The 26,311-nt window shown below is 32.9% G+C and overlaps 1 long non-coding RNA gene across 1 annotated transcript; it reads right to left on the bottom strand.

Annotated features, from left to right (window-relative positions):
* Nucleotides 1-4,356: 4,356 nt before the first annotated feature.
* On the bottom strand, nt 4,357-13,642 carry LOC144358776 (uncharacterized). Its single transcript, XR_013421895.2, has 4 exons — nt 13,575-13,642; nt 10,070-10,148; nt 5,312-5,390; nt 4,357-4,439 (listed from the first exon to the last, which is right to left on the bottom strand). It is a non-coding gene; the product is annotated as an uncharacterized LOC144358776 (long non-coding RNA).
* Between the last annotated feature and the right edge of the window lie 12,669 nt (nt 13,643-26,311).

Raw genomic sequence — 26,311 nt, 5'->3', positions numbered from 1 at the left:
CGAATCGACCGACGCGCAGCGAGCAAGTCACATTTGCCGCAAAGAAATTGCATCAAATTGGGCCGCAGTCCTCTTTGAATCAGCTGAAACTGATGAGGAAATCACAACTTATGTAATTAAAAATCACCGTTGAGATAGAGACCTAATCATACAATTTGAGAAATTTGGTGAATTGTAACATAAAACAGTATTTCATAGAACTTATTGTTAAATAGTATTTTTCTAACTTTTTGAAACCAAGATTTTTCAAAATACCATGATAGTAGAAAATACCCCCTCCTTCAAGATATACAATATGTTCATACTATGTCTCCAGCCTACAAGATTATTTCTATACCATAAAAAAACAATGATAGAAGTGACATTGAAATTCAGACAAAATAACTACCGTTAACTAAAAGGACTAACATCATTTTCTCGGCTGGTGTCTTCAATTTTTAAATCCAAATTTTCTGCACTGACTCAGTATTATTTCGTGCAAAATAAATAAATTCCATATTTTTATCTATAAGTAGACATCAATTTCAACCCTGAACTCAGTTTTAGTTTTTTTTCTGATTTTATTTATATTTGTATTGTCAAATGTTTCAATACATTTATTTGTTTTTAATATTATGTGTGTTGAATTTCATTATAAAGGATACCTTGGTTGTACAGTGTTAAATCTGGTAAAAATACTCCAAACAACCTGCTATGGAAATGTATGAGTATACATTATACATAATTTACAGCTAGGGTGAACACTATAAGAAGCAAATTATTTCATTACTTCATCAAATGATGAAGCATGTTGAAACCTGGAATTTCATCTTTATCACACACACTTCCCACCATGGTGAGAATATAGTTTTTTTGTTTGCTGTGAGCTATGTCATATAACGTTTATGTTGCTCGGGCGTGCAGCATATGCTGAACTACCATATTTATATACGAGTTTTAATGTTACGCTGGTCAGGGGAGATTCATCAAATGAAGAATTTCCGGCTTTTGTTTTGATCTGATATAGTTGCCAGGCGGTGACAATGTATAGATGTCTGCCCCAAAAGTATGGATGATCTCAACACACTCGACACATTCGAGCATGCCAGTAAAAGCTTTTGCTGACAGCTGGTGCGGTGTATTATATTATTTATACATAGTGGGAAAAGCAGCTATATATATATACTTGGTATCTAAGGGCTATAGTACCTTGTATTTAATAAAACGTAGAACGAGAAATAACATGCTACGGATCAAATTGAAGAATAAATTAATTACCTCTCGTTGATACCCATAGTACTGAAGGTATGTATATCGAAATGCGCATTACTTAGAAAGACCCAATATAACACATATTTAGCCAGACGTAAACCTACCTATGAATCTAGGGCATAATATAACTCTCGGTCAGTGAACGTGGTTTTTGAAATTAGTAAATTTCCCAATACTAATAGAAGCACGAGTACCTTACAAATGTATGTTGCAGTATTTAAGTGCATTCCCCATTATGCTTCATATACACTATAACACATTTGGCATTTTAATTTATTATACAGGAAACACGTGGTATCTCCAACTATACTGTAATGTGTTTTATTCTGGCAACTAATCAGTACACCACTGTGTAGTTTGTTATTCTTTAGCTGGCGTTCCACGGTTAATTGAAGATAGTAACAAACTAAAAAACATAACACATTTTAAACGTTTTGCTATAATAGTACCCATCATTACATTACATTACATTACATTACAATACATTAGAGTAATTCGAACCACCCTTGACATTTCGACATACTCTGTTACTGTAGGTTCCACTCCAAAACTGTAGAACTGTGCGAAACTAGAACAGTTATATATGACTCACCTAATCTGATCGGGATTCAATTTACAGAATTTAATGAGAAAGCATATCTGGTAGAAGCTTTGCCATAGAGTTGAGCCAATCTTCATAACTGGCAACTACATTACTGTATTACAGTACTTGGTGAAGCATGTACATGATTCCTCATGCTTTACATTATAATAAATGTATACGAGCGAGCACATACTATGCACCACATGTAGCGCCTATACTATATTGATTCGAGTTTCATGTACATGTACAAGCTGCGAGCTATAATTTACATTAATATATCCTCTCGTAAAGGCATATTGTACGATGTATCCATTCATTTTCTGTTCCTGTGGTGATGCTTTTAATTCCACAATGGTCGCCAATCAGTCACGGTAATTGTGCACATAAATTTGTTAAGCAGTTTATTATCATCATTGAAACGACAAACATCATATGTATATATATAATGTTTTTATCAAATACTATAACACTACTCGTCAGATCTCAGTACCGTTCTGATCTCAGTCATCTTGTTAGCATAATTCTACCTGTATTTATAAATTGAATATACCAGTCTTTCACTGGTTTGGCATATGGTTGATTTTAGCTTCTGTGTCTTTCTCTACCTACCATCAAAATACAACCATGTTACCAATAAATAAGTGTCCTAGCTTTAAGTTTGTGTTAAGGTTGTACATATTACATCTGCCTACTCCTTCCCTTTAACTTAATTCCAATTTCATTATCTCAAAATATTTTTAAATTAAGTTTAAAAAAACAATTTAAATAGACTGATTTATATTAATCGTGTTGAATTGACTTAATTACGTATCTAGGATTACAATTTATTAATAAATTTAAAATTAAATAGAACTTAGTTATGTAACTTTTCATTTTCAACATGGATGCGAATGACGTGCTTGTTTCGGTATAGGTATGTCTGTAGGTATATGTTTATACCATATCATGAGACAAATAGTTAACAGTCGAACTATGCACACATTATTTTTTTTTTCAATTGACCAGGAAGTCCTAGTTAGATTTTAGAGAGAATGGTTGAAGTTTTGGTCACAGTTAGTGTGTATGTATGTTCGCAATGTACTTCAAAGAGAGAAATAAGCTGATAAAATTACCTACATGTTGGCATGTGACCCGCAAGTCATTTGTTTATTTAAAGCTCAGTGTCGATAACCACTCTTAACCACGCAGCCAGATAGTATAACGTATAACCCCGAGCGCTGGTAATTGTTGAAGCGCTGCATTCTCATTGGTTGATTTGAACCACGTGCCTTATAAGCATTGATTTTTTCTTCCACATTTGTATTGATCCATTAAATAATAAACTCAGTGTATTGTTTGGTAAAAATAGCATCTTCTTTCACAAATTTTCCTATTTGCATGAGTTGAAATAACTACACTCTCTATTTCTTTTTACCCTGTCAACCACTGTACGTATATATCGTTATTTTGTTATTACTGGGTATTATTATCTAATAACCGATATCTGATAGGGTATAGAGTAGTATATAACGTTTGAATATCATTTATCTGTTCATAGTTGCATTCTGTTTGAACGTGTACATCATACACACCGTGCAGTGTAAATAACACCGACATTATAAAAAAATCAAGTAAGGTAACTTAAATTCCTTTGGTCAACCTTATTAACATAATTAATGAATTTGAGAAATAATTTGAGGGGGGACTAAAGGAATTAAGTTGTTTATCCTACATTGAAAATTTGGTGTTGTCCATAAATGAATTTAATCCATTTGTACACTAAATGACGATGAAATCCGGCCTGTGTCCCAATATAAGATGCATTATTTTATACCAATTTAATGTTCAGTTCGTTATATAAATGTTATGTTTGTTAAGACAAATATCATCACATGTATTAAAGAAATCATATACAATGGAACATCAAGAAGTACTCCAAAATACTGTTCATCGAAGATAAAAATGACTGAGAATAATGTACAAGAATACAGGGAAATCAGCAATATATGAACACAAACTACGGAATGTCGTAAAGTTTTTTTCAGAAGAAAATGAAGGCGACTCTTTTGCAGAAGTTTAATTATTAACTATTACCGTTAAATTATGTTACTGCTTGACATTCCACAACAGCAACAGGACATACATTGCAAGCATTAATGCTCTTAAGACAATGAATGAATGTACCTGGCGCAGCTGGACTAATTACCCAATTAACCATCAGCTCGTCAGAAAATCTACTTTTCAACTTGTTCAAAAGAAACTACTGCTCAAAATTCTATGTTATTTTTAGATCGGTGCAAAGTAGTTCGGAAGTGTCCTAATGAAGCCATCTAGTAGGCCGGAAGATAGAAAATGTGCACAGCTGGCTAATCAATGTTCATTACAGTTACACTTGAGTCGTTAACGGGTTCGTATTTTACTCACAATGTACCACTTGTATTTATATACACAGGATTATCCTCAAGATCATGTCTATAAAATTTTAATCATGCCAATCAGTAATGATTTCACAATTGACACATGAAGTAAGTATTTCTGTCTTCGTACATTCTCGCGACATCGCAATCTTTGTCTGTGTTTCAGTATATTGTATAGACGAGTCTGAATGTATCTCTGGTCTTGTGTCCTTGGTGTGTAGAAAAGATAATGATGTAAGCTAACACCTTTCATTATACAATGCACAAATCTTCAAATTAAAAACAATATTTTGTTTTACAAAAAGAAACATCTGGAAATATACATTCATCATCAGTAAATCTTTATCTGTAACTCTGATTTATTGTTATATATAGTGAATATTTATCATTGCCAATGTAATCTGAAAGTTTTTTTTTATATTGTGAATATTAGCGAGTACTAATGGTCTGCCAGCATGATCATGATAGACATGGATATTGTGACTTATTGATATTATTCGACTTTGTTTGTCTACTACCATGGCAACCAATACAAAAGACAAGGCAGTCGCTTCATCTTGGTCTACATCTCCGTAATATGTGATAACATCACACTTATTATTTTTATAATATGGTCATGTTTGTGTGTCATGTGATGATAGTATACAAGGAAGCGGTAACTGTTGGCTAAGTGTGAATACGCGCACTGGACATATCAGTCAATCAATCAAATTCAAACGATTACTAGCATTTTCGCTATTTTCTACAATAAATTGTATTCAGCATCATATTGTACATCGTCAGTTTTTCATTCAAATTGCTAACAAGTATTACGTGCATAAACCTGTATCTTGTGTATTTTCATGGCATCTATTATGGCGCCCGGATATGTCTTAGCTACTTACTGTGAAAAATGGTCGCCTTCAAAACAAAGTATAATAACTGCATTGATGACAAGTGTTATATATCATGCTGACATTAAGACATCATGCATATCAATCTATCACTTCACACATATGGTCTGTAACGATAACTATCAAACAACACATATTATTTGGGAAAAACACAGTCTTGCATGATTAAGTAAGTAAGTGTTTCCTACCGCACACATCAGATCCAACACATTACGATCAAATCACTTCTTTGAAATAGTAACCACTTTAAGCTGTATATTCGACAATCTGAAATGAGAATGACAGTTGTGTTTACTGCTTACAATAGGTACCCTTTTTCTCATCTGAGGGCGCTGTAAAATTGTTTCGTTTAGCTTATTATCTCGACCAAGGAATGAAAAATGATAACGAACAAAATAAGTCATTATTTTTAAAAATAATGGTTGTCTACCGTACATAAACCTAGTGTAGTGCTTAGGATGTTTTTTCGAATGGTTTTTCACCCTTTCCAGATAAGGTCATCCTCATTTCAAAAAAATAAATTGGAAGCTTATTCATGTGAGTATGATAAATGCATACAATCAGGTAGATGTATTAGTAAACATACGTGATATGCATTTACTGCGAAGGCTTGCATGTTTTTTTTTTGTGACAATCTGATTTTGACTGAGGAATGTTCGTAGTCCACACAAATGGAACTAACCATCTAATTATAAAAATAGCGGAGACAATAATTATTTTAACACAATCAGAAGATATTAGTGAAATTTGAATATAAATAAACCACCGGATGTTTAACACCTTATTTTTTTCCATTAGAATGCATCAACGAAAGAGATTGCGAGCACATTCATGCAATTATCCTACTAAATATATTAGGATGTATCTTACATATTAGAGAGAATACTTCATAACATGCTAATAAAGAAATAGTGAGAATGATATTCCACTATAATGGAATTAATGCTTTGCTCTTTAAAAACTATATATTCTATTCATTATCATCTGGTTTTATGTCCTCGGCTACGATTGCATATACAATTCCCCTGTTCATAAACATAACTTGTTAAAAAACGAACCCTATTTGACGAATTTAACACCAACATTGAATCCATTGCGTTTATTTCAGTGTAAAATATCTGTAACTTGTCAATTTATAAGGAGCAGAAAAACTAAAGCTGTTAATTATAAAAAAAATACATCGCAATTTCATAAAACAACTATCAAAAATGTTATATTAATTCATTTGAGATAAGAAAAAAGAACATGATATATTAACTCATGAAAATAAGAAAGAGGTCGTTATTGAAGCCCCACTGGGCAGACTAATCAACTACATTAAGCAATTATCATGAACAATAAATATCACTAAACGGAAATAGTTGAGGCATACTAATGAGTCGCGCCGAAATGGGGATTTGGTTGCCAGAAAAAGCATCAATTATTTATAAATCAGAAAAACTATAGAGGGATTTTCTGGAGAGGATATCAATCGACATGGTCGATTCAGATCTGAAAAATGATAATGAACAAAATTAGTAATTATTTTTAACTAATGGTTGTCTATCATACATAAACCGGGTGTAGTAGCTTATGATGTGATTTTCAAATGGTTTTCCACCAATCCCAGATAAGATCATCTTTTTTTCAAAAAAATAAATTGGAAGCTTATTCATGTGAATATGATAAATGTATACAATCAGGTAGAGGTATTAGTGGGTACAATAATCAACTACATTAAGCATTTATCATGAACAATAAATGTCATATGGTTTTTGTCTTCTTAAACACAAATACCCGGAGAGTTAACTATTCTAAATGGAACTAATTGAAGTAACATAACTGAGCCGATAAATCAAAATTTAAACAAAAACATATCCATGCTGCGACTACTTGCATGGGCGATGAATATTAACCAAACTTTATATTAAATATTAAATTAGTCAAATCAACACGTAGCTACATCAGCTCATGTGACGATTTGCGTTATATTGTGCTCATTGAAGTTAACAAAATGAAAACTGTCAAGCATAAGGGTAAACCTTTGTCAATCATTTTGGCAATCTACCATCTGTTCCCACCATGGTTTCCTTTGTGATGGGAATATATCTTTCACGTAATAAAATCGTATGTTATTGTTGCAGAGTCACCGAAATGGCTGAATATAGAATATAGCGTGATTGCTATATACGCAATTGCGTAACTCTACTTCAAAAGACTCGTTAACTGGTTACAGTATTCACTCATGCACTGGTTACAGTATTACTAATGTAAAGTCAGTTCTTATTTGATACATTCATCAATTTGTATTACAATAGACTCGCACAAAATTGTATTCAAACGAGATTTTATTGATTTAGTCAGTAATTGTAAAATATTATATAAAATATATGCAAATCGTATTGCTAGAGATATAAATATGTTCAGTAAAATAATTGCTTTGTTGTTTTCAATTATAACAGTAAATATAAAATACATGAATTCCAAACCATATTTCTATATATATTCGCACTTGGTTAGTAATGACGCAAAGCGCATGTAATGTCTCAGAGCAGGTTTTGCAGTATCTTTGTAATAACCATATAATTATACATTTTTTTCTTCGAAGGAGACATAATGAAAATAACGAAATTCAAAAATGTTCATAGCATGCGATTTTTCGTGACTGAAATGCGCGCGTAATCGTTCCATATTTGGTATTCGCATTTCCTAATATGCTAGGATCTTTCACATTTATTCAAGGAACAATGTGAAAAGAAACTCATTCAAACAGTACTTATAAATATTAAAATGTAAAATATTTAAATCACTCCAAAATTATTTTCAATAATTTTCTATTTGCATGTATGTTTCAAACATTAGCTCTTCTATCAGACTATGAGTTTTTCTCATCTATACTAAAGATTTGCACTATTTTGTCTCATGCAAAAAGTAAATTCAGGCTGTGCAATAGCACTACAACAACGTAGATGCAAGGGCACGCACCAAACTTGGTGAATGGCAAATGATTTAAGACGTATTCTATATATAGGGTAGTCTACAGTATCGCACAATACACATGAACATTACATAGCTTGTCAGTCTACATAAAACAGGATATAAGATCGTCATTATTTAGATGTATATCTAAACAAATGACACGTAAATTGAATGTACAACCTGGGTAAGAGGTTCTCAGACATGTCGACAACGTTTTTCTTGTATACTGAACGTGGTCAATGTCGTATATAGTGAACTATTCACCTCTCCAGTGAAATGATATTATTACTGAACCTCAACAACAAAAATATTGCCTACACTTCACGCATTGACGTGGTGAAAATAGCTGTTAACACAAGTCATTGTTTTGAACGGGTACGTGACTGAAATGAACAATCACCAATCAACTGGTCACTCATGTGATTTCCAGTTCTACTTTAACGTGTTATTAGATGTCGAATTATCTCAGTAGGCAAGTGAGATGACAATACACTGAACTGGCAAAACATTGTTCATGACATTCTACTGAATATGCACTGCTCATTAGAAGACCATATACGACTTGATATGTGTTGAATTACAATAATATCAAACACTACAATATTTGAAAGATGACATTACTTTTTCAGTGCACCATTTCTGATTTCAGTTATTTTGTTATCATACTCATACATTCAAAAATGTTGTTGCACCGAGTTTAAAAAGAATGGTCTTATCATTTATTGTACGAATTGTGCAAGCTCGCCACTAGTGTGTACCATTTCTACAACTTCAACAATTCTGAACTCGCTTGACTTGTTTACCTTTACCGTGGAATTGTTTTCCGCATCAGCAACAAGAAGTATATTGCACGCATTGGTGCTCTTAAGACAATGAAATACAGCGTAAGTGTACCTGGCACAGCTGGACAATTACTCAATTAACCATCAGCTCGTCAGAAAAACTACTTTCCAGCTTGTTCAAAAGTAACTATTACTCAAAATTATTTTTAAATCAGTGCAAAGTGGTTCGGAAGTGTCCTAATGAAGCCATATAGTAGGCCGATAGATATAAAATGTGAACAGCTGGCTATTCAATGTTCATTACAACTAAACTTGAGTCGCTAACGGGTTCGAATATTTTCATAATACAATGCAGAAATCTTCAAATTAAAAACAATATTCTGTTTTACCAAAGAAACATCTGGAAATATATATTCATCATCAGTAAATCTTTATCTGTAATGCTGACTTATTGTTATATATAGTGCATATTTATTATTGCCAATGTAATCTGAAAGTTGTTTCTCTTTTATATTGTGAATATTAGTGAGTACTAATGGTTTGCCAGCATGACAGACATGGATATTGTGACATATTGATATTATTCGACCTTGTCTGTCTACTACCATGGCAACCAATACAAAAGACAAGGCAGTCGCTTCATCATGGTCTGCATTTCCATAATATGTAACATCATCGCACTTATTATTTTTATAATATGGTCATGTTTGTTTGTCATGTGATAATGGTATACAAGGAAACGGTAACTGTTGGCGAAGTGTGAATACGCGCACTGTGCTTATCAATCAATCAATCAATCAATCAAATTCAAACGATCACTAGTATTTTCAATATTTTCTACAATGAATTGCATTTAGCATCATATTGTACATCGTCAGTTTTTCTATTCAGCTATAGCTATATGATATGTTTTCATTCAAATTGCTAACAAGTATTACGTGCATAAACCTGTATCTTGTGTATTTTCATGGCATCTATTATGGAGCACGGATATGTCTTAGCTACTTACTGTGAAAAATGGTCGCCTTCAAAACAAAGTATAATAACTGTATTGATGTCAAGTGTTATATATCATGCTGACATTGAGACATCATGCATATCAATCTATCACTTCACACATATGGTCTGTACCGATAACTATCAAACAACACATATTATTTGGGAAAAACACAGTCTTGCATGATTAAGTAAGTAAGTGTTTCCTACCGCATATATCAGATCCAACACACTACGATCAAATCACTTCTTTGAAATAGTAACCACTTTAAGCTGTATAGTCGACAATCTGAAATGAGAATGACAGTTGTGTTTACTGCTTGAAATAGGTACCTTTTTTTCTCATCTGAGGGCGCTGCAAAATTGTTTCGTTTAGCTTATTATCTCCACCAAGGAATGTATTTCTAGATTTGTTTATTTAATGTTTCTCTGTTAGCAGGATAATTCAAAAAGTATTGTTTTTTTGGAAGGAGTTGTTCCCGACGCAAGAACGTATGCATTGAGTTTTGCTGCTGGTATGTGCAATTTAGTGAATGAATTTTATTCAATAAGGAGAGGGTTGTTGACCCTAATACAGACAAATAGGTGTAGATTTGGTTGGCATGGAAACAATGAAAATTATTGGTGTAGTGATGTAGATCAGGTAACCATGAAAACGGTATATATTTTCAAACTACAAATCAAAAAAATCATTGCTTGAATCTCAATGTATATGTTCAGGAGAGGTATTTTTTGAAAAACAAAATTCAATCAACTATATTATGGAAGAAATGAGGATTTGGTTGCCAAAAAAAATCATCAATTATTCATCAATCAGAAAAATTATAGAGTGATTTTCTGGTGAGGAGAACAATCGACATAGTTGATCTGAAAAATGACAACGAACAAAATAAGTCATTATTTAAAAAAAAAATTGTTGTCTATCATACATAAACCGAATGTAGTGCTTAGGATGTTATTTTCGAATGGTTTTCCACACTTTCCAGATAAGATCATCCTCATTAAAAAAAAATTATAAGCTTATTCATGTGAGTATGATAAATGCATACAATCAGGTAGAGGTAATAGTAAACATATGTGATATGCATCTACTGCGAAGGCTTGCATGTTTTTTGTTGTTGTGACAATCTGATTTTGGCTGAGGAATTTTCGTAGTCCACACAAATGGAACTAACCATCTAATTCATCTCTCCAGTGATTTGATATTATTGCTGAACTTCAAAAACAAAAATGTTGCCTACACTTCACGCATTGGCGCGGTGAAAATATCTCTTAACACAAGTGTTTGTTTTGAACGGGTACGTGACTGAAATGAACAATTACCAATCAATTTATCACTCACGTGCTTTCCAGTTCTACTTGAACGTATTATTAGATGTGTAATTATCTCATTAGGCGAGTGAGATGACAATACACTGAATTGGCAAAACATTGTTCATGACATTCGACTGAATATGCACTACTCATTAGAAGTCCATATATGACTTAATATTCATTAAATTACAATAATATCAATCATTACAATATTTGAAAAATTGCATTATTTTTTTAGCACACCATTTATAATTTGATTAAATTATTGAAAATATCACACAGAGTATAAGGTCATTACACGAGTGGGTCATTTCAAATTACATACATATATTTATTTTATATCCAGAAAAACATATATGATTTAATGCGTTGGGCACGAGCACATCTCCCATCTTTGGTGTCCACATGTAACCTCATTTGTGAGCGAGATAAATATTGCTTGATCAGCCAATTTCTGTAAAAATGGGTCAGATTTTTACTGCAAAACGTCATTTGATATTTTATAATCGTTTTTGTTGAAGAATGGATTTTATAATAAACGATATATGAATAAAGTATATAGAATATTCTTGACAAAAATGTATGAATGTATTCTGAGGAAAAGCTACAGTGTGACGTTGATTACCAACAACGTGTGTTCGGAAATAGCTGAGTAGGGCGTTACGAAATGTCAGTTAGGCCACATCTTGGTGTAGATTTTACTCAAATGTATAAGCGTGTGTTATTGCAGTACAGCAGAATACGAATAATTTATTATTTGTGTATGAATCTTTCAAACAATATAATTATAATAAATTTAAGTTTTTGTTAGTATCAAAATATGTTTGCTGGCTGTATGTACAACTAAAATAATATAAGGATATTACGAGGATACCTCAAAGTATGCACAAAGGCAGTACAGCAGATGAATTGACCGACGTGCAACATACTTTGTGGTGTTCTCGTATTAACGTTATTATTATAAATCTGCCAAGGACACGTCATGGATATGCCGAAATCCAAATATTTTAGAACGGAATCCCCGAACTTCTTTGTGTGGAGTCTGGTCAAACCCCGGTGGCAGCCATGTTTGTTTGTATTATTAAGCAGATCCGTGATCAGGGCTAAACGAAAAAACAAATGTTCTCATGTTAATAAAATTACACCAAAATTATTCCAATGAAAAAGTCTTTGGTTACAGCCCCAAAACATGATTACCTCGGTGAAATGCAATATATACGATCATAACATATAAATTAGTCATCTGAAAGTGTGATCAGTGAAGTTGTTTCAAATGACATAACATGGCTAATGGCTTAAACAAATACAAATGCCCTTAATGCGCTGGCTTCAAATTGCACAATACATTCGATAATTGGTAACCAGTAACGTCACCTGCAAATTGTAGCCTGACCTAAAGTCATATTTCGACTCTGAAGCAACCAACAATTGCCTTGAACTTGGCAGACACTCTTTGCTAATTGCATCTATATTTTGTTTTGTTATCCAATAGTGTAGACTGTGAAGCATTACCCTCGTGCTGAACAAATCATCTAAGATATACACAGCCATTAATATCAATGAGTATTATGTTCTCCCAAGCTGTTCTGTTCTGGTTGTTAATTGTCACTCATTTCTTTGTGGAAGTATTTATAAAGTTATATTAGTTTGCAACAGTCTCACGAAGTCAACTAAATGTCTTTCAGACATAGCTCGTCGCGGATAAATACACATGTCACATAATTAGATAACATAAAACTGAACTGAAGGAATTTCTTCAAATCAAGACAAAGAATGTGAACGAAAGGACGAAAAAATACTACATCTGCTTAATCATAGGATTTGTGTTATTCATTTTATTTAATTTTTTCGTTCATTTAGCAACTTCGCTACCACAATTTTCCGTCTTGGAACGGTTTATTCGAAATTTTCCCGACAGTAAAAGAGAGGTACGACTACTACGCGGATGACGTTTATTTAACACGTTTGTTATTTTAATTTAACATATATGAAACATGTAGACTTAATACTGTACTATACTGTAAAATTGGTCCCATATTCGATGACTTCAATATATTTAAATATATTTTTACAAATTTAGTAGTTTGCGTACTCGACATTTTCTAGCTGGCAACGGTCGACTGAGAGCGAATAATCAAATATAAAATATCGCATGATAAAAGAGTGTATCAACTTTCACTTAGATATGCATTATTAACGAATATATATACATTCAAATTCCAGTCGACTCATGGACTCATAGCTGTCTGCTGAAATGACTTTCGCTTTCGAACTATCTGTGATAGGGACAATTCCTGACATATAACGTACTTATTGTACATAACAGCGGACGATTGTCAAAACTGAAATTATGGATTAAAAACGTTTATACTTCATTGGTATAATACAAAGAATACTTTACCTGATTGAGCTTAACTGTAATGGTCATTGGATCATCTGAATGTTATCATAATCGGTGGCTTGTTAATGTTCTGAAATGTTTTAAAATTAATACCGATCACATTTGTATCTGTTGTGAGTTACCTTATGACCTCTATATGCTTTGGTAGGCAGTACAGAAATATAATGGGCATTCACTTCTTCGAACGTTTCATTAATTGAACTATGCTGAGCTGAGTAGAAATGAACAATTATTGACGCAAACATGTCTCTCTATAACAAGTGAAATCGTTGATAATTCCTGTTCATAGGAGCTCATGTAATTATTCCCAAATAATTGTTTATTTTACAAGTATTTCTTGAAATACAATGATCAAAAATTATGTTCATGTTAAATAAACTGTTTTTTTGTAATAAATCTGTAAATCAGTGATATCTCCTGTTGTTATTAGTGTGTGTAGTGCATATCTCCTATTGTCAATTTTGAAAGTGTTTATTTTTTTTATTATTGTTCCAGTACCAATGGTATGTCAGCCAATTGATATGGATATTGTTACCTTTTGATATTTCTATTTGTTTTTGTCTACTGCCATGACAACCAACACAAATGATACCAAAGACAGTCGCTTCATAACCGTTCGATCTTCCTAATACGAAACATCGTCGCACTTGATATTATATTAATATAGACATGTATATCTCTTCTTTGACGGACGCACACTAAATGCTGGTGAAGTGCGGTCACGCAACACACATATCCATTAGTTATTAATTCAAAGCAAATAACAGTTATATATGCTGTATTGTCACCATTCTATGATAACCTTGCATCCAGAATTATATTGAATGTCAGGATCAAATAAGTTTTCTATTTACATGGATATATTACTTAATTTGATCTACATTATGTTGTACGTGTATAGAACAATAGTTTGCATAATCTGTCTTATTCAATGGTAATCCTTCTGGTGTACGTGTAAATCGTACATATAAATACTCATCCTGATGATTTGTTCTGTAAAACATGGTCAAATTCAGAATGAAATAAAAAGTATGTAATTACATCGTTGATATTAGGTGACTTATATTAACAGGTTTTATACATCATGCTAAAACCTAGACATAGTGTGCACCAATCTATCACTTCACATAACTAGTTTGTACATATTTATGCAACTTCGACGACAAACTAAGTATTTAAACAAATATTTTTTGAAAAATGCACTGTTTTGCATGATGAAGACAGTGTTACTTACCGCTGTCGCTAGAAATAGCTTACGACCAAATTACTTTATTAAACAGTGGCCACTACAGACTCTGTAGTCGACATTATTCTGAAAATGAAAATAACAGTTGTATATACTTCTTAGAATATGCTATGTATATATCTTTATTATATATGAGCGCACTGCATAATTGCGTCTTTTTCTTGTAACCCCAAACATCTAAGACTTGAAGTACCCAGCATACCAAATACATTTGTTTGCCACCAAGTAATTATAAGTGTTACATATCACTGTTGTTTTAACAGACAAATTTATCATAACTTTCGAATATGTTGTATGACGTACAACTTTTATTAGGGGGTTAGTTTCCAAATTACACTGTAATTACACGACAAAATCATGTCTCTTGTTTCAATCGCATACGAAATGAAAGATGCGTAGGCTGTGTGACAATTTTACATGTAAACGCAATTCATATATTACAACACGAGTGCTTGACCTTAAATATGCAACAATAAGACATGCTTCCAGGTGTTCAATCTAGCTCAAATGTGGCGAACGCATATCAATCAAAGATATAGTTAATATTTGTTGCAATTGCAAATATTGGTCTGAATCGACAAAGTGGTAAATACACCGTTCATATGTTCAACAGATTAAATGTGTCAATTTGGTTAAGTCAACGACTGGGATTATGAGCATTATATATATTTCAAAGGTTTCTCATGGAATATCAACAATTTAGAATTTTATTTTACTATAATGAAAGGAATTCATTGCTCTTTCTAAACTACAATCTCTGTACAATTTCATCATCAGCTTTTTTATATGTGTTGTTTAGAGTTAAAATGTCAATCCTTTCATCAATATGATTTTAGTAGTGGTTTTATGAACTATGAGAGTATACAAGTGAAACGAGTTGCAATGAACATATGGATAGAATTACTTTCAATGTAATGCTTTCGTTTCTGCATGAACACAACAACAGCTTCTGTTTTGGTGATCCCAGTTAGTGTATTTGATAATGGTCATTCAAGCAAGTTTTGCAACACAGACTTTGTGTATTCCACCGTACAGTTGAAAGATTTAGATTTTGAAACCGATCGGTGAATGTGCAGATAAGACCATTTGTTGAATCTGTTGCATGCATGTTGATTATAAGAGTGAACATTTCACTGTAATTTTACAATAAATATCTCAAATAAATTGTTATATTGATTCATTTGACAATCAAGTAGAAAAAACGAATGAGCAAGATATAACACGTCACAACTATAATTTTAGAGTTATACTTTGAAAGTGTTCGTTAGTGACGCCCAACTGGGAACAATACTATTCAATACAATAATCAACTATATTGAGCACTGATCATGGACAATAAAAAACATATGGGTTTTGACTTCTTAAAAATAACTTCCTGGAGAGTAAATCATGCGGAATAGATATATTTCAGGCAGATTAATGAGACGCGGAGATATAAATGAGCTGATAACTCAAAATTATTCTCCCGCATATTGAAGTACATCAAGGGTCATTTCCCGGTTTTACGGGGCAGTAAAAACAACATTGCTTTCATCATTTGAAATTTAAATCAAATCATACAATTTATGATTCAGACATATATTTCGTGATATTATTAAAAAAAGTATGTGAAAAAATGATAAGTAAAAGCAACCTGACATTAAATACCTAATCAGTCAAATCGACAAGCAGCCATGTCGGCAAAAATGGCTATTTGCCTTTCATTGTGCTCATTGACGTTAAATCAGACTTGAAAACTAGCCAGCGTAAGGGTGAGGAAACCTTTGTCAATCAGTTTGGTAATCTACTATCTATTCCAATCATAGCTTACTTTGTGATTGGAACATACCTATCACACAGTGAAATTGTCTGTTTTTGTTTTGCAAAATCTGCGTAATGACGGAACTGATCGCATAGGTAACGTTTGATTGCTATATACTCAATTTCAATTTAAAACAACGGGTCACTTCCTATTATTACTGTTTTTGGCGAACAATTTGCTATCTTGTAGTTTACATTCAACACATGTGAACTATAAAACAGTGATGTGAATTCGATACTATTAGGTCAGACAGATCTAATCATGCAAAACACGTGATGGTCATGCATGAATGAAATATCACTTACTCGAGTTGTACAATCTATTTACGACTACAATTTTACGCAATTGAAAATATATCGGAAGGATCTACTCAAATGAAAAGCATAGCGCAAGTGAATAGTGTCTATTAGGATAGTACGTGCAGTGCATGGTGTAGTCTAGTGGGTGTACCTTGTAGTCCATGATAAAATAAAACATAGTGTAGTTCTTGAGTGGGTTCACGTTCGTTCCATGAAAGATTAGAGCTCGTTTGTGTAAGTGAAATGAACAAGTCTCAAAACTATAAAAAATTTATATAATTAAACACGAAACAAGATTTAGTTTGTTGTATATACATTACAATGATATACCATATGATGTATAACTTGTAAACATAGCAAACATTAACCATGTCCATAATAACAGTTTGTGCCATTTGAATCAGTTTAAAACAATGAGGTACAGGCACATAAAAACATATAATATAACTGATATCCAATGTTAGTACAGTTTTTTTAAACACTGATTGACATTCAGTAGAAACTTTTCCACCAAATATCAACTTTACAAAACACTCTTTATATACGTGAACAAATCCTTTCATCACGATTTGTACTAGCCTGTACAATAATTCCATGGAAGAAAAGTTCAAACTCATGAAAAACAGTCCTTTCCGAATAAATTGCTAAAAGTAACTATTAAAATGATACAGTTTAGAAGAAAGAAAGTATAATTTATTAGTACATGCTTAACATTAATCGAATATTAGCAGACTGGTACAAAAATAGCAACGAACCAATGTGGTTAACATGAATACATGTCGTGTTGGACAATATATTACTTTGAACGAGATTGATTAAAGCAATAACAAAATGTGTACAAAACAATAGTGTAATCAATTGAAGTTGAGTAGTGCTCAAAATATTTGTTTTGCTCACTGTTGTTTTTTAGGATTATAACAGATAAGTGTTTAATTATGTTGCAGCCCACCATTATATGTTTACCACAAATAGTTTAAACTTAGTTTGAATTGTTTGAAGAGAGAGGGGCATGACAGATGGTTGCATAGACTTCTTAGTAATAATTCAAGAAATAATGCAAACCACCTCTTAATTTTTGGGCGTTTCATAAACGGTTTTACAGTCGCTTGGCAACAAATAATAAATTGAAAAAATGTTTTCATGATAACAAATATACCGCCGATTTGTACCAATTTTGCAAATTTCATTAGAATCGTCTATTGAATAGAAATATGATCATTTCCAAACTAGCTTTTACCATAGAAACAAAATTGCCATGTGTACCAACATCTAATCCGTTGATTCATATGTTCAGTGCATTCTTAACTGATAATATCATAAAATTTATAAATATTTGTTTGAGTGAAATATCATTATCCTATTTTTTCTCAGGCAAACAGTAAATCCAGGTTCTGTAATAACTGCCTAATGAATTGTATTAACACAAGACTACTACGTAGATGCAATGACATGTGTGTCAAATAACTTATGACTTATTTTATATATGGACATTACAGTGGACATTATTGCACAATACAACATAACATGGCTTGAAATCACAACTACGGAGAATATATGATTGGCATTAATGTTATGTATCTTATGACACAAGTAACAAATGACACGTACATTTAATGTATAATTTGATAAGTGGTTTATAGAGATATCTTTAACGGTGTACATCTATATTTAATGATTCAAAAAAGCATGGCACGAACGTATGTACTGAACATGGTATCTGTAACATATAGTAAACTCTTAAGTGGGATGATATTATTGCATAACTAAATATTACTTCCAATTTAAATATTGGCGCGTTGAAATAAATATCTTAACACAATTAATTGGTACGATCACGCAAGTGACACAAAGAAAAACTAAATATCAACTTGTCGCGCGTCTGCTACTCGCTGCCACTTGAACTTGTTATTAAAATATCGTCACAACGTCGATCAACATAGTCTCATTGTCTCAGGGGTCGAGTGAAATACGTATTACAATGAGCTGACAAAACATTGTCTATGACATTCTACTAACTCTGTACTTCGTCTAATTTCCACTTAATATTGATTAAATTACATCAATGTCAATCATCCTAGTATTAGAAAGATGACATTATAATTTCAGCACACCATTATTACTGTAATATCTTTCCTTAGACACCAGTGATATAGTATTTAGAGAAATGCGTGTTTATTATGAATATGCTGACCAATTTATGTGCACGAATTTACAAGCTCTAGTGTGCCGTTTGTATTGTGATCCGAGGCTTTACTAACCGATATCTACGCTGTTTAACATTGAATATTGAGGGCATAGTTTAGATATGCATATGTACATTGTAATTTTATAGTATACGATTTATATGTCACAACATTACATATAACGCACGTCCCAGTTATATGTGTATTGCCACATGAGCGTTTTATTCTCAATGATATGTATTTCTACTATAGATGAAATTTTAACATAAGGTAGACTGCATAGAATATAAATTGTATGACTGGGCATAATTACATTTCCAGATCCTTTTCCACAACGTCTACAATTCTTATCCTTCCTATTCAATGTGTATGTCACGAAACCTTAACAGTGCAAAATTACGGCTCGTAGTATTGAAATGAAGTCGGCCAATTCTGCTCTTATGCAAGGATTTAATTACAAATTGAAGCACATATAGAAAATGTCACACAGAGTATATACTTATTACGCAACAGAGCCATTTCAAATTGGCATGGATACATTTATTTTATATTCAACGAAGCATATATCATTTAGGTGTGAGAATCAGTGATGTGCTCACAAAGGTTGGTATGGTGAAAATAAAAACACAATTATGTAGATGGTTGTTAATAACGTTTGCAATTAATTTGAACACGTGTACATCTATTTTTCCTCAGGTAAAAAGTATATCCAGGGTGAGTAATAACTGCTTAATTAATTGTGTTGGCACAAAACTACTACGAAGATGCTAGGGCACAAAACTACTACGAAGATGCTAGGGCACAAAACTACTACGAAGATGCTAGGGCACAAAACTAATACGAAGATGCTAGGGCACAAAACTACTACGAAGATGCTAGGGCACAAAACTACTACGAAGATGCTAGGGCACAAAACTACTACGAAGATGCTAGGGCACAAAACAACTACGAAGATGCTAGGGCACAAAACTACTACGAAGATGCTAGGGCACAAAACTACTACAAAGATGCTAGGGCACAAAATTACTACGAAGATGCTAGGGCACAAAACTACTACGAAGATGCTAGGGCACAAAACTACTACGAAGATGCTAGGGCACAAAACTACTACGAAGATGCTAGGGCACAAAACTACTACGAAGATGCTAGGGCACGCACCAAACACGATATGTTTCAAATGACTTGTGACTTGTTTTATATATGGTCAGTCGATATTGTTGCACAGTACACATGAACATTACATGGCTTGGAAATCTCAATAAAGGAGAATGTATGATTGGCATTAATTTGATGTACCTCTTAAAACAATTGACACGGAATTTTAATGTATAACTTGTGTAAGTGATTTACAGAGATGTCTTCAACGGTGGTGATGTATATTGATTGAATGTATGTACTGAACATGATATCTGTAACATTTAGTAAACTCTTAAGAGGGTGATATTATTGCTCCCAATTCACATACTGGTGCGACGAAAAAAGCACACAATTCATTGATTTGAGCTCACAATTGACACAAGGGAATAATTATATAGCAGCTTGTCACTCGTTTTGTACTCGCTGTCACTTGAACATGTTATTAAAATATCGTCACAACGTCGATCAACATAGTTTCATTATCTTAAGGGTCGAGTGAAATACACATTATACTGAGCTGACAAAACATTGTCTATGACATTCTAGTAATTCTGTTCTTCTTATAAATTCTCCTCAATATTAATTAAATTACAACAATGTCACTCTTTATAGTATTAGAAAGATGACATTATTATTTCAGCGCACAATTATTAGTGTAATTTATTTCCTTATACATTGGTAATACATAATATGTGTAGACATGCGTGTTTATTGCATGAATATGCTGACCAATTTATACTGCACGATTTTTACAAGCCATAGCGTGTCATTTGTATGATGCTTTACTAACCGATGTCTACGCTGATACAAATTGAATATAGGGCATGGTTTAGCCATGTATATGTACACTGTCATGTTATATGTCACAAGATGAGCTCCGACACGTACCAGTTATGTAATTGTACGAAATTCTAACGTAATGTAAACTACATAGATATAAATTGTATGACTGGATATAATTACATTTCCATAGCGTCAATAATTCTTAACTTCCCTATTCAATGTGTATTCTATGAAACCTTAACAGTGTAAGCGTACGGCTCATAGTACTGAAATGAAGTCGGTCAACTCTGCTTTCATGCTGAGATTTAATTACAAATTGAAGCGCATATTGGAAATGTCACACATAGTATATACTTATTACGCAAGAGAGACATTTCAAATTAGCATGTATGTATTTAATTTATATTCAACGAAGCATATGTCATTTAGGTGTAAGAATCCGTGATGTTGTGAAAATAAAAACACATTTATGTGAATGGCTGTTAATGAGCATTGGTAATTAATTAACACACGTGTACATCTAATGTATCTTGTGTATATAAATATCTGTAATCTTGAGCGAGATAGATATTGCTTATTCAAACGATTTAGATGGATTTTTATCCAAAACAGGTCAATTAATATGTTCTAATTCTTCGCGTTACTGCATGTTCAAAAAATGATTTCATACAAAAATAAAGATACATGAATAAAAAATATGGGAATACTGTCTGGGTTTCTATATTATTTTACTTCTTTTCCTTTCTTTCCTTTCAATGATATATCATGGGAATGCCGAAATCCAAGAAAAAGTTTAGAACGAAATCAGTGAACTTCTTTGTGTGGAGTCCGGCCAACCCATGGTGGCAGCCATTTTTATTATTATTATTATAGGACGCTTACGTGCGTAATCCTTTCTATATTTGGAATTCGCATTGCCTAGTGTGGTCGCATCAAAATACCCCGTGAAATATCGAAAAAATAAGGCACGATGTTATTAATGGCATTACGGCAATGTATAGTAGTAGTACTATACATTTAACAACATCCAACGCAAATTAGTCAAATGATAAATGTTTTAGTTTAAGTTTTTAGTATAAAACACTAGCACTTCACGGCAACATGCTTTTATTGTACTGTAATACTTATGACGGCGTGAGTGCATCCACTAGGTAGGATTTCAAAAATACCTAATAGGGTATATAATATTGAATGACTATAATCAAGGGACCACGATATAACAATATATGAGGTGAAATCTACTATTTTATTACTTTACAACGAAATAAGGTAATTGATTCCATCAGACGGGTGTACCATGCTAGGAAATATCTATTGTTAATAATTGCATTTAATATGGGTATTTTGATGCACTGATATCTTTTAATTAAGACTAGGAGATTATACTTGATATTTTAAATCATTTATGCAGCTATTCGCAACCTTATAAAATAAAATCTTAAAGGAATATATATATGTACCATCATAAACGCATGTTCGTTGAACGTCTAACCCATCACCTTTACAATATAAGAATGCAGACAAAGCGAGCAAAATATACACTTAAGATGTCAAAATAATTTTGATTAATATAATGATATATATGTACTATTCAGCACTTATGAGGGCACTTGGAAGAAGTATTTTTCTTTGGGAGAAGTATTTTGTTCAAACAACATGCACTGGCTTCAGACTGCATAATGCATGAAGTGGTGTTTTCTAAATTTAGCAAGAATAAAATGTTACGACTGTACAATAGTGCGATGAACAAATTGTTTTCACAGTTCTAATCCAGATTTTGTTTTACACGTGGTGACAGTTAATTAAAATACACAACTTTTGGTTACAAAATATGTTCATCAAAAAGGTATTCCGACTGTGTCACCACTGAATAATAATACTATGATTCAGTAAATTACTAGTGTCAGATCATGACTGAGATTTTAATATACATGTAACATTGGGAAGTGTTTAATAATTGACAACCAGTAACACGACCTGTAGCTTATAACCTGCATTTGGACTATGTAGTAACCAACAACGTCCTATAATTTGGTACACCTACTTTGCTGCTTGCAGCTATATTTTGTTTTTGTTCTAATAGTCCAAACAAAAGAGTAATCAGAAATAAGTAAAAACTTCATGTGATTCTACAAGCAATTCGATATTATCCTCACCGCTGTCTTCGAGATTCGACTAATCTACTACCCAAGTAACAGCTTCGATACTTGTGATGTGAGACTGTGGTTTTCAAAATTGTCGCGTGCTCAATTGCACCCAAGCTATGGATGTTTCAGTGGTTATGGAATAATTAAACCGAAGGTACATTTAAATAAAGAACAATCAATAATAACGTGTTATAACGTAAAGTGGATTATTACATATGTACTGCAGTTTATTTTGATTCGTCCCTGAAATCAAAATCGGTATTTCCACAACCCATATGCAAATGAGGTCTGCGAGCAAACAAAGTAGTCCCTTCAGGAGTACAGTTTTTTCGAAATAAACAATATTTAGAAGTATGATATTTTCCCCTTGGCGTACATGAATATACTTGCCGAGTGAATTGAAATTTAAACAACAGTAATGGTACTTTCAGGCAGTCACTTATTTTGGCCCAAACTAATTTGCATATCACCCATGCAATAATGTTTTCGGTATTTTCACGGTCGATATGCAAATGAACATGGTATTTTCATTGGCTACCGAACTATTTTTATTTTGTAAACTCATTTTCGTCTGCTATTTTTATCCAGTTCAAATCGTTCAACAACATTTTTGGCATGTCAGGTGTACATCACATGGAATACTACGATTGGGAGAACTTAATGTATGTTGACCACCTGGAAACTGAGTTTTATAAACCTTGAAGGGCTTTCAGAAGATCCACCAGCAGTAAAATCATCGATTACTATCCAGCCGCAACCGTCAGCATCGAGATACCAGGTTTCTGCTGGCGACGTTGCGGCGTTACTCAGTTCCAAATAAAAAATACCAACGCCAAAAAAGCAACATTTTAACCGGTAATCAAGACTCAGTCAATCCACGACCAGCAAGCAACATCACACACGAAGTTGTAGCGTGCAGCTCAGCGACAACCGCTGTCGACGACGGGATGTCAGTGGAGTACCGCAGTTGCACGGCATGTTTGTCAATGCACAATTCTGTGGCGGAACTTTTAACTTCAACATAAACTGTGTATCATAGTCGTCCAGTTCAAGTTCTGGTTCTGCCGTGGTCCCAACTAAACGTCAACGAGTTATTTATTCGAACAGTGACTCAGATTAGACGTCTGATTATTTTAATTTCAAGCAAACAGTGACACGCGTTCTCCGGGCGCGTTCTACACTGACACGCGCTGCTAGGGCGTAACACTTATATTGGAACATATTAATGGGCAATGGGGTTCCCCGACCTAAATTCCATCCCGGTTTGCACGTTCTTTCTTTAATACGAAATAATCAAGTATGGAACATATGTAATAATAACAGAACCCCACACCCTCCCCGTGGCTTTCGTTGCGTATGGAAGTTATTTTCACTCGAGATGCGGTGTATTCTGCTGTACTTTCACTCGCTTCGCTCGTGAAAGTACGGCCGCAGGATACACCGCATCACTCGTGAAAATAACTTCCATACGCAAGGAAAGCCACGGGGAGGGTGTGGGGTTCTGTCATACTACCCAGCGAAAATCGCAAAGACGATAGTTCAACTGTTTGACGTACATACACACATGTTCACATACATATAAACAATATATATTGTTGACACATGAAACTGAAATCCTGTAAAGTATTAGTCAGCGGTAATTTTACCGAGCAACGGTGTGTACAAACAAAAACGTCGGTTGAAATAATTCACAACTTATGTTGTTCTCATTCGACCTTAAAAGTAGCCGTTGAAGTTTTACAGTCGCCTAATGCATATTAAACTGTCAAGGTATATTCTAGTTTTAATAAAACATCATCTAAAAGACAATGACATGTAGAATATATAATTCAGAAAGTAATCACAGTTAATTTCACGTGATTGTACCTTTTATGTTCGAATCCATAAGGTTTACATTATGTAACATACATATACATATGGCAGATGTAAAATCGGTTTAAAAGGTCATACTTGTAAGTTTCCAATCATGGGCTTTCATACTGACGACGCTCGGGTAGAATAAACACTTTGCGTATTATAATATTACGAAATGCTTCACAATCAGAAAACTCGCTATCGTTAAAATTGATAGTCACACGTAAATTTCGAAGTTAATATCATGTTTTATGTTATTAATTTCTAAGTATTAAAGTATATGATGCTATTTTAGAACATGAACACTGGCGTTCACTCAGCATCCTGAAATCCTTATTTTATAACACAACATCAGATCTATTTAACCTAATATTAAAAAAGTAATAATAGCTATGGCAGTTATCTGGCAAAAAAATATTTATTAAAATTGGAAACTAAGAAAATTGATATCAAAAACTTGAATTATGTGGTTATTAAATTGACACATGTTCCATTAAAACTTAAATTTTTTTTGAGAGTATGTGTCATTGAATTAAATTGTTTCCGGAACAGGGTAACGTGTATTTCGATGTAAATAGTTGTATGATATGTACAGAATAACTGCGGTTAAATGTTAGTATAACGTTTATAACCAAAAATTTAATATAAATAACAATCGCGCAACGTGACATTTGGTTTGCATCATCTTTAGAGTTCCCACCTGCTCCTTTCTCTTAATTTTAATTTCCAATTTTAAAAAAATAAGTTTTAGTTTACTGAATTAAATAATAGCAAATTAAATTCAATGCAATTAAACTGTAATTTTAGTTACTTGCGTTTAATAATTTGTAATTGTAATTAATTGCATTCCTATATGTGATTATAATGTAATTCAAGCAATTAAATTAAAATGAATCAATGCTTTATAACCTAATTCGAAATAGTTGCTTCACTGTTAATGTTAATCATAGCTGCATGCAACTTGTGTCTAGTGAGAGTGTGTGTCTGTATAACCACAAATACAATTTCCTAATACCTTGGGGTATTACCCATACCATGTGTTTCCGCAACGTATTTAAAAAGAAGAAAAGCGTATACAATTACTGACATATTTCCCATGTGATCCACAAAACCTTGCTGTATTTAAAGGTCGAATAACACTTTTAAGTACAATACAATAAAATATAATTTAACGTAAGACATCCTACTTATTTCATCCACAAATTTACCTATTTGCGTATTTACGCATGTCAATTGAATGTGAACTTATAAGCGTATCCGAAATAAAAGCGTCTAAGGAGCGATAAT

This window comes from Saccoglossus kowalevskii, chromosome 5 (assembly GCF_978046115.1).
Source record: "Saccoglossus kowalevskii chromosome 5, keSacKowa6.1, whole genome shotgun sequence".
NCBI classification, from domain to species: domain Eukaryota; kingdom Metazoa; phylum Hemichordata; class Enteropneusta; family Harrimaniidae; genus Saccoglossus; species Saccoglossus kowalevskii.
This window is presented reverse-complemented; position numbering and strand designations above follow the sequence as displayed.